Below are 15,551 nucleotides of genomic sequence, written 5' to 3'. Positions count from 1 at the left end.
GCAGGTGAGAAGCACTTACCTTGATTCTTGGACTCACAACCGAACAAAAAGGGCATCTAGGACCTTGGCCGGCCGCCGGAGATGATACCCTAACTCCCTTTCATTTTCTGCCCGAGCTCCGCCATCGTACGCAGAAGAGAAGGAGAGAATGGTTTAAGTCACGGGAAAACAGAGCATCAACTTATCCCCTTTTATAATCTAATATTCTGTTAATTATCTTAGATAAATTTGCTACTTTTTCTAAACAAACAAATCCAACATCAACTTATCCCTTTTATAATCTAATGTTCTGTTAATTATCTTAAATAAATTTGCTACTTTTTCTAAACAAACAAATCCAACATCAACTTATCCCTTTTATAATATTCTGTTAACTATCTTAAATAAATTCGCTACCTTTTCTAAACAAACAAATCCAAGATCAACTTATCCCTTTTATAATCCAATATTCTGTTAACTATCTTAAATAAATTCGCTACCTTTTCTAAACAGAAAAATCTGTTTGCCCACCTGGTCAGTCGTGTTTTGACCGAGTCAAAGGTCGCGGGTTCTATTCTCGGCTTGGACATTTTTTGTCGAAACTTCCTTCGTTTAATAAAAATACCAAACGACCTCCAAAAATTACATAAAAATACTCTAAAAATTTCTAAAAATCCCTAGAATATTTCTATAGCATTTTTAAATATTTTAAAAATTACTTTTAGGACTCTAATTGAGGAAATTTGGGGCGTTACAATTCTCCCCATCTTATAAAAAGTTCGTCCTCGAACTTAGAATAATTCTGAATATCTCTGTCTCATACAGTCCTCACGCTCCTAAGTAACTTCCTCGTGCTTCTGGTTCTAAATGACTTTACTAATGGTACTCTTTGTTCCTTAGTCTCTTAACTTCTCGGTCCTCTATTATTCATATCGCATCGTACCCATTCGGGGTCCTTGGAAGGCTTGTAATAAGGTCCCTGGAGACCACAGGTGCATTGGTTACACCAAATGGCATGACTATAACTTCGTAGTGTCCATATCGGGTCCTGGAAACTATTCTGGACTCTTCATTCTACTGTGCTCGGTCCTAATGGTACGGGGACGTCCTCTTCTTGACATCTAGTTATGTAGAGAAACTTAAAATCGTCCCTATGCTTTCTAGACATATATACATATGTAAACAAAAGAAATCAAGAACTTCTATCTTACTTAAACATTTCTAAGCAAATACTCTATACTACAAATAATAAGAAAAGTATAGAAGAAAAAAACTTAAATACTTTCTTACTTGAAGACGGCAAAGATGGTGCTGATGTGTGATGCTGGAGAATAGGAACTGCTCTGATACCAACTGTAACACCCCACCCTCCTCGCTACTAGTCTATGAGGGTGGAGCGCTACTGGACTACTAACTTTACTTAATTAGAGTTGTTCACATGAGATCAATACATAAACTCTCTAAAAATGCAATTAACTAGCAGCGGAAAACTAAATGACTCATCTAATACATTCTTAATAAATGGCAATCTTAATAAATCCTTATGCTAGGTCCCAAGGCTTCTATAGTCCAGGCATCACACATCCATCCGCACCTCCTTGTCGCCTTCCTTTGCTATAACTTTTCCTTTCCTTTATCTGCAGTAAGAGGAAATGCAACTATAAGCAAAATTTGCTTAGTAAGCGCTATCTAACTCACAAAATATGCATGTATACAGAAATCTAAAACTGAATGCTCAAAAGGAAATCTACTCATGCTCATCTACTAGTGAATAAACAAACATACTGAAGTGCGAAACATGTAAAGCTACTCATGCTCTTCTAATAGCAAGGAACAGTAAGCTAATCTAAATAATATGCTAGCATAAAAGGGAACTAAACTTGCTGATTCTGAAACAAAGTGAAACTTAATTCATTTGTTCTAAGCTCATTCTTTTATACTTTTATACTTATGTGAAACTTATTTCTTTTGTTCAAAAACTTATACTTATAATACTTCAAAATAATAATCAACTTCTTCTTGGGCCCGGCAACTGTACTTGCTATGCGCGCATCCCTAACTAGATACGAGATAGCTGGTCTCGAATCTAGTAGGGTTACTAGGTTATCTAAACCTAGGGACCGACTATGGGAGCCCAGCCCAAGGACTACTGAGAGTCCTGCATACTAGGTTATCTAAACCTAGGGACCGACTATGGGAGCCCAGCCCAAGGACTACTGAGAGTCCTGCATACTAGGTTATCTAAACCTAGGGACCGACTATGGGAGCCCAGCCCAAGGACTACTGAGAGTCCAGTACAGTGCCACTGATAAAAGTAAAATACTTGTTATCTTTTAATACTTCTAATATATAATGCCTCGGCATTTTAACGAGCACCTTGTGTGCCAAAATCCCTAAAGTCTTGACTTTGAGATCTACTTAAGGCCTTGGCCTTTTTCTTTCTTTTCTTTATCTTTCTTATATTTGTTAATACCTCTAATAAAAGAATGCTTCTTTAAAAACTGAAATGTTTAAACAAATTCTAACTTTGAAATGCATAAACAAAAATCTGCATACTATGCTAATCAAAATTCTGCATACTATTCTAATCAAGATTCTACAGTCTATGCTACACTATTTCTGCATACTATGCAAACAAAAAAAATCTGCACTATAAGCTTAATTAAAATCTGCACTATAAGCCTACATAAAAATCTGCACTATAAGCTTAATTAAAATTTGTACTATAGGCTTAATTAAAAATCTACACTATAAGCGCTTAATTAAAATCTGCAATATAAGCTCTACATAAAAATCAGCATTATAAGCTTAATTAAAATTTGCACTATAGGCTTAATTAAAAATCTGCACTATAAGCGCATAATTAAAATCTGCAATATAAGCTCTACATAAAAATCTGCATTATAAGGTTAATTAAAATCTGCACTATAGGCTTAATTAAAAATATGCACTATAAGCACTTCTTATGCTTCGAATTCAAGAAGAACAAAGGTCCGAAACTACTCCTATTGCAGGTGAGAAGCACTTACCTTGATTCTTGGACTCACAACCGAACAAAAAGGGCATCTAGGACCTTGGCCGGCCGCCGGAGATGATACCCTAACTCCCTTTCATTTTCTGCCCGAGCTCCGCCATCGTACGCAGAAGAGAAGGAGAGAATGGTTTAAGTCACGGGAAAACAGAGCATCAACTTATCCCCTTTTATAATCTAATATTCTGTTAATTATCTTAGATAAATTTGCTACTTTTTCTAAACAAACAAATCCAACATCAACTTATCCCTTTTATAATCTAATGTTCTGTTAATTATCTTAAATAAATTTGCTACTTTTTCTAAACAAACAAATCCAACATCAACTTATCCCTTTTATAATATTCTGTTAACTATCTTAAATAAATTCGTTACCTTTTCTAAACAAACAAATCCAAGATCAACTTATCCCTTTTATAATCCAATATTCTGTTAACTATCTTAAATAAATTCGCTACCTTTTCTAAACAGAAAAATCTGTTTGCCCACCTGGTCAGTCGTGTTTTGACCGAGTCAAAGGTCGCGGGTTCTATTCTCGGCTTGGATATTTTTTTGTCGAAACTTCCTTCGTTTAATAAAAATACCAAACGACCTCCAAAAATTACATAAAAATACTCTAAAAATTTCTAAAAATCCCTAGAATATTTCTATAGCATTTTTAAATATTTTAAAATTACTTTTAGGACTCTAATTGAGAAAATTTGGGGCGTTACAACGAGATGCACAATATATCGAATCAAAGTACTCTAAATGAGCTTCGATTTAGTATATTATGCATCTTATAGTTCAATCCCAATCAAAAGTTATAATCTCTTAAATTTTAAGTTAGTAACAACATTGCTCTTGGTTTTCGTGTTTCTAAACTTAAGAAACCAGTAATAATATGTTGCTGATCTTAAGAAACTAGAAACAATGTGTTGCTAGTCTTTAGAAAATCAACAATAATGTGTTGTTGACTTAAAATTTTAAAGATCATAACTTTTGACTTGGATTAAATAAGGGGCACACAATATATTAAATTGAAGATACTAGAATAAGCTTTGATTTGATATATTGTGCATCTCATGGTTAAATAGTTATGATCTTTTAAAATTTAAGTCAGCAACAATATGTTGTTGGTCTTCATAAGACTAGCAACTATTCTTGTTGTGGATATTAAGAAACCAGCAACAACGTGTTGTTGATCTTAAAATTTGAAAGATCATAACTTTTGATACAGATTGAACCACTTGACACATAATGTATCAAATTGAAGATCTCTGAATAAGCTTTGATTTGATATATTGTGTGTCTTGTTATTCAATCTCAGTCTAAAGTTATAATCTCTCAAAATTTAAGTTAGCAACAATATTGTTGCTAATCTTTGTGTTGAAAAAATTTATCATACTTGAATCGAGTTTTAAAAAAATATTACTCTCAATATAGTGTATCACGATGGTGTTTGGCAGTATGAGTGTAATAAGGAGAACGAGCCAAGCATATATCACTTTATTTAGAGTGAATCATACATTTCTAGGTCCATCAACCATTTTTGGGATAAAACTGGTTGATTATTGCTAGTATGTAGAAGACTGTGTTATTGATCTTTAGAAGATCAGAAACGCATTGTTGTTAGTCTTTTGAAGATCAGCAATACGTTTTAGCAACTATAAAATCATAGTTACAATAACTACAAGTTATAAATTTATGAGGTCATAACTTTTGATTCGAGTTGAACTACGAAACACACAATATATCAATTCGAAGCTCACCCAAGGATCATCGATTTGATATATCATGCATTCCATGGTTTAATCTGAATCAAAAGTTATGACCTCTTATAGTTAAACTTGTAGTTGTACCAACTATGATTTTGTAGCTGCTATAACGTGTATACTGGATAAATTTTAAGAGATCATAACTTTTAACATAGATTAAACCATGAGATGCACAATATATCAAATCGGAGATCTTTAAATAAGCTTCGATTTCATATATTGTGTATCTCGTGATTCAGTATCAATCAAAAGTTATGGTATCCCAAAATTTATATCAGCAATAATTGCTGGTCTTCATGTTGAAAAAAATTATCATACTTGAATTGAGTTAAAAAAAAAATCATTGCTCTTAATAAAGTATATCGTGATGGTGTTTGATGACATGATTGTAATAAGAGAATGAGCCAAGTGCATAAGACTTTATTTAGAGTGAATCAGACATTTCTAGGTCTATCAGCCACTATTGAGATGAAATTAGTTAATGGTTGCTAGTTTATAGAAGACTTTGTTGTTGATCTTTAGAAGACGAGTAACACATTACTGCTGGTCTTCGGAATATTAGTAACACGTTGTAGCAGCTACGAAATTATAGCTACTACAACTACAATTTATAAATTTGAGAGGTCATAACATTGTTCAAAGATCATCAATTTGATATATTGTACGTCCTATGGTTTAATATGAATCAAAAGTTATGATCTCTTAAAGTTAAACTTATAGTTATAGCAGCTATGATTTCTTAGCTGCTACAATGTGTATATTGGGTAAATTTTGAGATGACATTGTTGAACCTGTGGTTGTTTTGATATGATCAACCAAGTTTAGATTATGTCATGTTTGTCTGATCCCTGTGTCTAAGTGTGCAGGAGGTTAGGAGCGCAAGAAGTCGAGTGAAAGACGCAACTAGCGAGAAGGACGGCACAGGAAGGGAGCCGATGGGCTCGGTGCGCCCGAAGGACGAGAGAGCTGCGGAAGAGTACATCGGTGGGCGAGAAGAACGTGCACGACGTTCGAGGGACGTAAAGTCGGGACGGAAGACTGCTCGAGGAGAAGGCCGGGAATTGGGTTCGGGTGAACCCTATTCCGGTTGGCCGAAATGACCCAAGCAAATCAAACCAGAGCAAGTCAACCGGGAGTTGACTTGACAAGTGTTCGGTCGACCGAACGCCATGATCAGTCGACCGAACCCCTATCTTCAGTAGCCAGCCGTTGCAGCCACGTCAGCAACCAGCCGTTGGCTGATCGATCGACCGGACCCTCTGATTGGTCGATCGAACCGAAGATAAACCAGAAGACCTAGTCGAGCATGCTGATCGGGCCAGCTCAGGGAGACCGTTGGCTGATTGGTCGACCGAACGCAAGGATCGGTCAATCGAACCTAAGCTCGATCCACAGAGCCTACATCCAGACGAAAAGCTGGGAGAGTTCATCAGGTTCGGTCGACCGAACCTGGGGATCGGTTGACCGATCCCTCTCGAGTCAAAACCTGATCCCGAAGATCAAGTGATCTGATAAGCTCTGGAACCCCTATATAAAGGGGCCTCGAGCAAGCAATGAAACAACAACTCTGTACTTTTATTCTTAGCAACTTCTGTGCTCTCAAAGTGTAAAAGGCTTCTCCACCTTCAAAGAAGGAGACGTTTCTAGTGCACTTTCCAACCGCCTTGTATTAACAACCGTCTTGGTTGAAACCAAGTCAAATAGCTGAGTCGTCTCTCTTTTTGTTTCTGTCATTTAATTTATAATACTTTTGTTACTTTCATTTTGAGTTAAAGTTCTTTGAGGAGGGTATACTTTTTGAGTTACCGGCAATTCACCCTCTCTTGCTGGTCCCGCTGCACCAACAAGTGGTATCAGAGCCCAACAACCTCAGAAGGACTAACCGCTGTTTGAAGCATAAAGATCAAGACAATGACCAGCGCGAACATTTATCCCCCAAAGTTCGACGGAAATTTCGCTACATGGAAGCGAAAAATGGAGGTATTCTTTAAAACTGAATTTGATATACTTTTAATAATGAAGTATGGATATGCAGTGCCAAAAGATAAAGAAGAGTGCAACTGGACGAAGAAGGAGCAGGCTGATTGCGTGGCCAACGGAAAGGCCGAATTTCACCTGCTCAATGTTCTGTCGCCCCAGGAGGTAAGTCGGATCGGAAGCTACGACTTCGCCAAAGACCTCTGGGATAAATTCCTGGAGCTCCACGAGGGCACCTCAGAAGCGAAGCTAGCAAGGCGCGACATCCTCCGGACACAACTAACAAATCTTCGGATGAACAACGGCGAGAAGGTTGCACAACTCCAAGCGAGGATCAAGGAGTTAATAACGCAACTAACAAATCTCGGCGAAATGGTAACAAACCGAGATTCCATCTGGTATGCGCTCAACGTCTTCCCAAGAACTCCAGAGTGGGCGTCCTTAGTAGATGCATACTACATCTCTAAGGACTTTGAGGTAAGTAGTTTAGAAAACTTATTTTCTACCTTCGAACTTCACGAGTATCAACTTGCAGAGAAACCAATAGAGAAGTCGAACCTCAACATTGCCCTACAAGCCGAAAACGACGATCTTGTTGGTTAGTTCTAGGAAAACGTACCAGTTCCACTGTACAAAATTTTTTTTGTACAAGTGTCGAACCTTTTCTTAAATAACCTATTTGTTGGTGCGGGAAGCATCCGACGATCGAACCTATGTTTTGATTATGTCAAAGGGTTCAAAGTTAAGGTGTTTTGTTTCTAATATGTTGAACAAGTTTGCAGGAAAGTCCTAAGTGGAACTTAGGCATAAGTCCTAACTGCGGTTAGGTAAGGGAAAATCCTAAGGGGGGGGGGGGGCAACCTTAGGTCCTAGGGGGTGGTAACCCTAGGTGAAGGAAAACCCTAAGGGGCGGCAACCTTAGGTCCTAGGGGGTGGTAACCCTAGGTGAAGGAAAACCCTAAGGGGCGGCAACCTTAGGTCCTAGGGGGCGGTAACCCTAGGTGGAGGAAAACCCTAAGGGGCGGCAACCTTAGGTCCTAGGGGGCGGTAACCCTAGGTGGAGAAAAACCCTAGGGGGTGGTAACCCTAGGTCCTAGGGGGTGGTAACCCTAGGCGGAAAGTCCAGTCGGTCTGACCAAGTGGAAGGATCGCATGTCTAGGAAGATATGACTTCGACCTGGTGCATTTGGCCAAGTGGAACTGACCGAAGCTACCCTTAAATGGATCCTAACTAGTTAGACCAAGGTTTAGTATTAAGTTCAATGGGTAGGACTATTTGGAAAACCTCGAAGGCATGGTTACTTTAATGAGTTCCTTGTGACTCACCATAGCCCAGAAGTTTTTATCCAAAGAATGCTTACTTGTTGAACCCAAAGCTAAACCTGAATCTAACACAAAGTTAAACTAAACCTGTAAATTGAACCTCAATTCATCTCACAACAATCGTAGGATTACCTGATTGAAGATTTAGATCGGGTGAGATGACTAAGGAATTTAAAATTCAAATTCAGAATTAAACTCGTATCTATAATTAATTCAAAAATAGATTCATAATTAATATTACTTTTTCAAATAACACTTAATTTCATTATTTGAAAAATCTTTCAAAATTAATTTCAAAATCATTTTAAATTCTTTTCAAAACTAAATTTCAAAAATTATTTTAAAAATCTTTCAAAATTAATTTCAAAAATCTTTTAAATTCATTTCAAAATTATTTTAAAAATCTTTCAAAATTAATTTCAAAATTATTTTAAAACCCTTTCAAAACTTAATTTCAAAATTATTTTAAAACCCTTTCAAAACTTAGTTTCAAAAATCATTTTAAAATCTTTTCAAAACTAAATTTCAAAAATTATTTTAAAAATCCTTCAAAATTAATTTCAAAATTATTTTAAAATCCTTTCAAAACTTAATTTCAAAAATCATTTTAAAATCTTTTCAAAACTAAATTTCAAAAATCATTTTAAAATCTTTTCAAAACTTAATTTCAAAATCTTTTCAAAATCATTTTAAAATTTCAAAACTAAATTTCAAAAATTACTTTAAAAATCTTTTCAAAACTAAATTTCAAAAATCATCCTAAAATCTGTTAAAACTTCATTTCAAAATTATTTGAAATTCAAAACTTATGTTTTATATCAATTGCAAAGACAACTCCATCTCACGCTCACTCATATGCTAAACATGCTTGTTAATCTAGAATGAGTGAGATGGAAAGATAGGAAAATATTTCTTTTACCTCTCATGCTTGGACTCCTGAACTCAAAAATTTATTAAGGCATTAATTAAGGGGGAGTGATTTTGAGTCGGTTTTAAAATTAGTTTTTCTTTAAAATTTTTAACTTGACCTCAAAATTAAAAACTATTTTTACTTATCTTCAAAAATTCAGGTTATTTTTAACTTAACTTTAAAATTAAAATTATTTATGACCTGGCTGTTAAATTACAACTCTTCTAGAATGTTTTCAAAGCTAAGCCTTTACGTAAAACCTCTTTAAGCTAAGTACTTAATCAAGTCTTCTTTAACTAAGCTTAGTTAGATTATACTCTAAACTTAGCTATTTGGCAAGAAGTTTTCTCAAGACAATCATTTTTAAGCTCAATATATAGCTAAGTATTTTCAAATTTAGCTAAGTACTTAATCATTTTTTGTGATATCACAAAAATTTGCTGAGTCACTTGTTAAAGACAAAAATAACCTTATCTTAGCTAAAAGTATCTCTCAAACTAAAGGAAATGGAAATATTAAGATTAAGATTACCTGTACTTTAGGGCTCTGATACCTGATCAACACCAATTAGATAATTTGATTACTATTTAAACTTGACTCATACTTGGACTTAAAGACCAACTGAATAAATAATCTAAATTAAAATTTTAGATTATTTTTGGTGGAGGCAAAAACTAACAAGTTCTCTTTCAAAAATAAGTATTATTTTATTCAAAATTAAGCTAAGTCCCTTTTCACTTAAGCTATATCTTCATAATTCAATATTTGCAAAAGGCGATTCATAGAGCAAAGGGGGAGAGAGGAAGTTACATAGACTATTTTTCTCTTTTCCTAGGTTTCTTTTTGATCTATGTCAAAGGGGGAGAGAGAAAATTTAAGTAAAGAGTAAACTTAAACATAATCAATGGGAAAGCATAATAAAGTTTTTGTTTAAGTTTCAGTACTTACTGTCTTATTTGTTACTTAACTTTGAACATTGTCATAATCAAAAAGGGGGAGATTGTTGGTGCGGGAAGCATCCGACGATCGAACCTATGTTTTGATTATGTCAAAGGGTTCAAAGTTAAGGTGTTTTGTTTCTAATATGTTGAACAAGTTTGTAGGAAAGTCCTAAGTGGAACTTAGGCATAAGTCCTAACTGCGGTTAGGTAAGGGAAAATCCTAAGGGGGGGCAACCTTAGGTCCTAGGGGGTGGTAACCCTAGGTGAAGGAAAACCCTAAGGGGCGACAACCTTAGGTCCTAGGGGGTGGTAACCCTAGGTGAAGGAAAACCCTAAGGGGCGGCAACCTTAGGTCCTAGGGGGCGGTAACCCTAGGTGGAGGAAAACCCTAAGGGGCGGCAACCTTAGGTCCTAGGGGGCGGTAACCCTAGGTGGAGAAAAACCCTAGGGGGCGGTAACCCTAGGTCCTAGGGGGTGGTAACCCTAGGCGGAAAGTCCAGTCGGTCTGGAGGATCAACTGGCAACAGGTAAATCTCCTGAGTGGAGTAGGTGAGGACGTGTTCCCCGTAGAGGGAACAGTAGGCGTCGGGTCGACCTAGGGTTTCCGGGGGGAAACCCGAAGTCAGACTCGGACAGTTCGGAGACTGTCGAACTTTCATTCATATTTATGATATTATATGTGCTAACTTTGTCTTGCAGGATATGTGTGTATTTTGTGGACTAACACATTGTGCAGGGACAAAAGAGCAACATTAGCCTCGGATGAACAGTGTCCGAGGCGCCTCCATGGAGCTTGGAGGCGCCTCGGGTACAAAGGAAGAGCTGGCTGCGAAATTCAAAGGAGCTGGCTGCGAAACAGTGTTCAAGGCGCCTTGGACCTGTTGAAGGCGCCTTGAGTGGTGATGGAGGCGCCTTCAACTGTGATAAGCGCAGAATGGTCAGCGCTTATCTGCACGATGGAATCGGAGCGGTGGAAGCGCCTTGGATGGCTTTCAAGGCGCCTTGGATGCCCTTTATAAGGGGACTTCGAGCAGCTTCTTGAAGAAATAACTTACAAGCGATCTTTCTGCTACAAGCTGCTCACGAGACGATTCCGAAGTGCTGCTACGAGACACCGACGACCCGGAGCTCCGAATTTTCAGATTACGATATTGTCGTCGGTATAATTAATTGTTGTCATTTATTGTACTTCAAATTGTAATTATTATCGAGTTTATAGTTGTTGCCCACCGGAAGCGATCAAGGATGGCGGGCCTTCGAGTAGGAGTCGATCAAGGCTCCGAACGAAGTAAAATCGACCTGTCTCTGTGTGATTATTTCTTTTATTCCGCTGCATATTTAACTCCGATAGGATTCCGATACGATCAAAATAGCCACGAGCGCTATTCACCCCCCTCTAGCGCGTCTCGATCCAACACTATTGTGTTCTTTAGAAGTTAAATTAGGAATCGCAGACGGAACTTAATATCATTGATTCCAAATTTAACTTATCTGTTCTTAATGGTTTAGATTTGAATCGCAAGCGGAACTTAACACTATTGATTCAAATCTACCTAAGTTATTAATTCCATAAATATTAATTTCCAAAATTGGATTCCAAGACTGAATGACGAGGCACATGACCTTCTTGGATATGGGAGCAACCACCACCACCTAGGCAAAGCCTTTTAAGGAAAGCTAATATTTATTTCCTTAAATAACTCTAGGTTAACCAAAAAGAACAATCGAATCACAAATTTGAAAAAGAAGAAAACACAAACTCGAAAAACTATTTCGAAAACTCTAGAATCATATGCCTCTTGTGTTTGGTATTTCCAAAAATAATAATACAAAGAAAACTAGTATGATGCGGAAAACAATTACTAGTTATACCTTTCTTTGTAAGCAAAAATAACCTCTTGATCTTCTATCGTATTCCTCTTCTAACCTCGGACGTTGTGTGGGCAACGATCTTTCGAGATGAGAACCACCAAGCACCTTCTTCTTCCTTCTAGGTTTCGGCCACCACAATTCTCCAAGAGAAGTAGAGGTCCGACCACCATCACCAAGCTCCAAGGGATGCAAGAAACAAAACCACCTTTCTCTCCTTCTTCTCCTAGCTAGAACCGCCCACCATCAAGAGCTCCAAGAGGGGTTGCCGCCGGCCATAAGAAGAAGAGAAGACGAAGAAGCTAGGGCCGACCACCAAGGAGGAAAAGAGAGGAGAAGAATAATAGAGTTGTTCACCCATGAAGGCACCTCTACCCCCTCTTTTATAATCCTTGGTCTTGGCAAATAAGGAAATTTAAATAAAAACTTCCTTAATTCTTTTTCCATGAAAAGAAAAATTTATTTAATTAAAAAATAATTTCCTCCTCATAAATATCATGGCCGGCCACTTCTAATTCCAAAACAAGGAAAGTTTAATTCACACAAGAATTAAAACTTCCTAATTTGTTTCTAGAAATTTATAAAAATTTCTCCAATAATTTTTATCCCTTCATGATTGGTTAGTAAAAAGGAAATTTTATAAATTAAAATCATTCTTTTAAACATGTGGATAATTTCCAAAAAGGAAAGTTATCTCTAAAAATTAAAATCTCTTTTCAATATACAAATAAGGAAAGATATCAAATCTTTTCTTAATCTTTTGTAGAAATTAATAAAAGAGAATATTTAATTTTTAAACTCTCTTTTAAATCATGAACATGGTTAAAAAGGAAAATTTTCTCAAAATTAAAATCTACCTTTCAATCTACAAATAAAGAAAGATTTCAAATCTTTTCTTAATCTTTTGTAGAAAGCTATAAAAGGAAAGATTTAAATTTTAAACTCTCTTTTAAAACCATGGAATCCACATAAGAAAAATTTATAAATAAAATCCTTTTTAATATGATGTGGCCGGCCACCTAAGCTTGGGCTCCAAGCTATTGGCCGGCCACCTTAAGGCTCAACCTTTAGGCTTGGCCGGCCCTAAGATTGAGTTTCAAGCTTGGCTTGGCCGACCCCTATTGGTTGGGTAAGAAGGTGGGTATGTGGTAGGTATAAATATCTATATACAAGAGGCTACGATAGGGACCGAGAGGAGGAATTGGTTTTGGTCTCCCGATGAAATTAAGTTTCCCGTGTTCGCCCCGAACACACAACTTAATTCCATCAATAATAATTCATTCCACTAAAGAACTATTATTGAACTACTGCACCAATCCCAAATTACATTTTTGGGCTCCTTCTTATTATGAGTGTGTTAGTCTCCCTGTGTTTAAGATGTCGAATGTCCACTAATTAAGTGAGTTACTGACAACTCATTTAATTAATATCTTAGTCCAAGAGTAGTACCACTCAACCTTATCGTCATGTAAGACTCAATCCACCTGCAGGGTTTAACATGACAATCCTTATGAGCTCCTCTTGGAGACATTATCAACCTAGATCACTAGGACACCGTTTCCTTCTATAATCAACAACACACACTATAAGTGATATCATTTCCCAACTTATCGGGCTTATTGATTTATCGAACTAAATCTCACCCATTGATAAATTAAAGAAATAAATATCAAATATATGTGCTTGTTATTATATTAGGATTAAGAGCACACACTTGCATAATAACTGAGGTCTTTGTTCCTTTATAAAGTTAGTATAAAAGAAACGACCTCTAAATGGTCCTGCTCAATACACTCTAAGTGTATTAGTGTAATTATATAGTTAAGATAAATTAATACCTAATTACACTACGACCTTCCAATGGTTTGTTCCTTTCCATCTTGGTCGTGAGCTACTGTTTTTAATTTATAAAGAACCGATAACACGATCTTCTGTGTGTGACACCACACACTATGTTATCTACAATATAAATTAATTGAACATCTACATTTGGTATATATAAATGTAGACACTTGACCAATGTGATTCTTATAAATGTTTATACAAAAGCTAGACTTTTAGTATACACTCCAACAATCTCCCACTTATACTAAAAGACTATGCTGCCATAAATGCTGCCATACATCTGATTCCCATCCCTTCAACATGCCCATCAAAAGCTTTTGCCTTAAGGACCTTAGTGAAAGGATCTATAGGTCATTGCTTGATGCAATCTAGGCAGCAACAACTTCTCCTCGTTTATACGATTCCTCGTATTGGGTGGTATTTGTGCTCTATTATGTTTACTTGCCTTATAGACTTATGGTTTCTTCGAGTTTGCTACTGCACCATTATTATTACAATAAATTGTAATAATCTTTGGACAAATCAGAAATCGTATTGTAACGACCACCCTTCTTACTATACTATTACACTCTAAGGATGACCGTTACTTAACTACTAACTCTAATTAACCGGCATGATCGAAATCACGAGGAGTCTCTACCGAAAAATTTCGACAGAGTCTCCCCTGTACACCGACCTTAAACTGAAATACATACATAGTATACATTGTTAGGATCTTTCGTACGGCTAGAGAGGGGGGTGTGAATAGCCGACCTCAAACTTTCGCGTTTCTTCCTACGATTAGGTTAGTTGCAGCGGAAATACAAGGAAGAAACTAAGGAGAAGAAAGCAAACCTCAAACGCAAGGATGTAACGAGGTTCGGAGATTAGGGCTCCTACTCCTCGGCGTGTCCGTAAGGTGGACGAGTCCAGTCAATCCGTCGGTGGATGAGTCCCCGGAGAACCGGCTAATACAATAAACTCCTTGTGGGTGGAGAAACCTCGCCACAAACGTTTGCAACAGCAAACAAAGAGTACAAGAACAAAGAGTAAGCAAGAAATACAATAAGAATACACAAGCACTCTACCAATCTTGCTTTCTCGTCGATCGAGTCCGGATGAAGCAGCAGCTTCAAAACTCTAACAGCAGATGTTCCAATCGGGAAGCTCACGCGAAGCTTTGACGAGCTCAACAAAACTCAAGCACAGCAGGCACTTAGCAAAGGAAGGAGGAAGAAGAGTTGTCGCACGAAGATGCCTCGATTCTTTTATACCGCGAAGATGGCCGGAGAAGAATCTAGCCGCTTGCGTAACGCAGTGCCCCGATCGGTCGTGGACCGATCAGAACCCATCGATCGGTCCCGGATCGATCAGCTTCATTCACGTAAAGTTGCCCAACTGCTTTGCTTCGATCGGTCGGACCGATCAGCCACACCGGATCGGTCCACGCATCGATCCCACCTCTCCCGGTCTCGATCGGTCGGAGACCGATGTTATGCCGATCGTCCCCGCACCGATCAAGAAGCTTGTTTCCTTCGTTTGTTATCCGATCGGTCACCGGACCGATCGATACACAACGATCACCGATCGGTCTGCATCGATCCGAGCTTGGTTTTGCCTAAACCAAGTCCCAAGTCTCCCAAACCAACATTCGTCAACCTCGACTGTTGGTACTTAATTCCAGCATCCGTCACCCTTGACCGCTAGGACTTTCTCAACACCGATGTCCGATCATCCCGATCCATCCGGATTTTCGCCTCGGCTTCACTCACGGGACTTTCACCGCTTCACTCACCAGATTTTCACACCGCCTAACATCCCTTAGGACTTTCTCACCGCCTGCTTCACTCACTGGACTTTCCCACCGCCTCGCTTCACTCACGGGACTTTCCACACCGCCTAACATCCCGGTTAGGACTTTCCCATTCACCTAGCTTCAC

This window comes from Zingiber officinale, chromosome 8A (genome assembly GCF_018446385.1).
Source record: "Zingiber officinale cultivar Zhangliang chromosome 8A, Zo_v1.1, whole genome shotgun sequence".
Lineage (NCBI taxonomy): Eukaryota > Viridiplantae > Streptophyta > Magnoliopsida > Zingiberales > Zingiberaceae > Zingiber > Zingiber officinale.
Note: the sequence above shows the minus strand (reverse complement) of the source record.